Raw genomic sequence first — 2,788 nt, forward strand, 5'->3', positions numbered from 1 at the left:
GATTGAATGAATGTTGTTTACTTCTAGGGTCTGTTATGCTCTTTTTACTTGAGTGGTTTTACACACTATGGATTCATCTTTGTTATCTCCCAAGTAAGAGGGTAGTGTTTTCAAGGTCAATGGTTTAGACATTCCTGAAGCTTCAGATCCACAATACCCATACAAGGATCCTACATCCATGTTCATATCAGGAGGTAGATTGTCTAACCAAACTTCCTCTATAGGAGCTGCCTTCAGAGTTAGGCTCCCATCATTGATCTCTCTAACTTTTCCCCATAAGTGTCCTGGCCAATCTTCTTCTACGAATGAAATTTCGTCTAAAGCATCTTCATTGTCCAGCACTATAAATTCTGGATCTTTTGTTTCAAGGTGGGGTTCTACCACCACTTTGGATTTTTCTTTATTGGTTCCTTCCACAAGCTCCTCATGTTTTGTCATACTTTCGAGCTTGGGTTTTTGTTTTTCCAGCATTTCTTGCATGATTCTTACCAAATTTTGATAAGCTTCAAGCTTAGTTGCTTCCATGTCTGGAGAAGGATAGTTCTTCCATTTGTTTTCCATGTTTTGGCTTGCTTTAAGTCCTGCTTGGTAAGCTTCCAAGGCTGCATTAATAGGCTCAAAAAATTTATCAACCGAAATTGATCCTCCAGATTTCACGGTGGTTTCTTTGATTTCACTTCCAGTTTCTTTCACCTTTTTTTATAATAGCTTTTTTGCTTTCTCCTTGATTTCAGCCCGTTGTTTCTGTTTTCTCATCTCATACCTTTTGTTTCTGCTTCTTTTGGTCTTTTGAGAGGAAATTTTTATATTCTCCAAACCGTCCAAGGAGTTATGTTTCTTTTTCTTAGCCTGGGCTCTGGTGATTACCTTGATTGGAACAATCGGTTCGCTCTCAGATGAGCTACTAGGTATCACTTAAACTATTTCACTACTGTTTTACCCTTGTTTAAAAGATTTTCTGTGACAATCCTCTGGGAAGTATCCTTCATTTTTGCAACATTGTATGCAATAAGCTTCAACTGGCTTGAGGGTTTTGTCACACTCTAGGCATTCATTTTTCCAATGATCATTTGCACCACATTTATGACAATTTTCAATTCTTGGCTTGATCATGGGTCTTAGCATAGGAGGTCTAACACCTTGATTAGCCACATAATACATTGGTGCAAGCTCTGGTGGAGTATAAGTCACAGGTTCTTCCATTGGTGGTGGGTGTGAATTATACCAATCTCCTTCTACCATTACTGTAGATGGACTAGGCTTAGCATAGGGATGTAAGATGCACTAGTGCTTATTCATCTATGACTCCCTTTAGATGCATGTACTTTACAGGCACCCGGATATGGAGGTTGTTGGCCCAACACAGGTTGAGGTCTTTCCATACCCATCGATGGTCTTTGAGCTGGGGCCATATTAAATTGATATCTGTACATGGGTTGTCCTTGTGATCTCATAGGTACGTATTGAACATTCCGATCATACTTTGGTAGGTAATAGCACTCATTGGTCTCATGGTTGGTCCATTTATCCTCGATTGCACACCATTTCTACGGCCTAATTGGTTGTCCCTGTTGAGGTATCCCTTGTCCTGGTCCCCTCATAGGTGCTTTTTGCATGTTATTCATCATGTCATTCATCCTTTGGAGCATGTCTTCTATGGTTGAAAGCGGTGCTGCAGAGCAGCCATTCCCACTTGTGTTGGTTTGGTGGATGTTGTTTTCTTCCTTTGGTTATCCTTAGGGACATCTTCTTCGTTGAAAATATCACAATTGTCTCCTAAGTCAATAGCATCTGACACACACTCTTCTAGGGTTGTCTGCTTCTTGCTATATAGTATACATGAAGTTCTCTCTAGAAACAATGATACTAGTCTTTCTTCTATAGGTGTCTCTAGCTCTAAGCATCTTGCAATGTATTGTTTCATTCAAGTTGCACAATCCCTAACAGACTCACCTTGTTTCTGTTTAAAGTTGTAGATTTGAGCTACCGTATTGTGTTTGATCTCCGTTTTGGAAAAGCAACTACAAATCCTTGAGCTAATGTATTTGAGTCCATGATTGACCTTGGTGACATGCTTTGGAACCATGTCAATGCTTTTCCTTCTAATGTCATTCCAAACCCCTCGAATGGAGTATGGAAATCAAATATTCGTTCTGCTCTTAGCAATTGTTTAAAGCTTGCTAAGTGGTCATATGGATCCTTAGATCCTTTGTATTTTTTGACCCATTTCTGGAAATCAGCTGGTCTGACACGTCTATTTGGTTCCGGTCTCCTGGCAGTTGGTCCCGTTCCAAGTCCTTCAAATCAGTCTGTTGGAAATAGTGACTCATGTAGTCCTGGACTGGCTTAAGTGTCACCCGGTTTTTTACGTGATGAAGTGGTTTCTGGTTTCTTAACGTTACTCTCAGAAGATGTCTCACGGTGTTCATCTCTTGGAATAGTTTTTGGTCCTTGGCCCAATATCCAATCCCTTATGGAGTATCCTTGGTATTTGGTTTGTTCCACCTCCCCAGGAGTCATCATAACAAAGTTGTTGTTATAACAATCCCTAAACAGGTAGGTCGGTAGATCTGTTGAATCCTTATCTTTGATCTTGAAGATATAGATGATCTTCATGGGTGTTAGTTGTCCTGATTTGGTATGCGAAAATCCATAGAAGATCTTTGACGTTTCTATCCTCCCAACAATAGACCCCGGTCCTAGGATTATCCGTACTAAGCCGTTTCAAAGGCTTCAAATCAACTTGATTGTATCCCTCGAATTCTAAAGTAAGTGGTCCTTCTTTTGC

This window comes from Adiantum capillus-veneris, chromosome 22 (genome assembly GCF_014529385.1).
Source record: "Adiantum capillus-veneris isolate H3 chromosome 22, ASM1452938v2, whole genome shotgun sequence".
NCBI lineage: Eukaryota > Viridiplantae > Streptophyta > Polypodiopsida > Polypodiales > Pteridaceae > Adiantum > Adiantum capillus-veneris.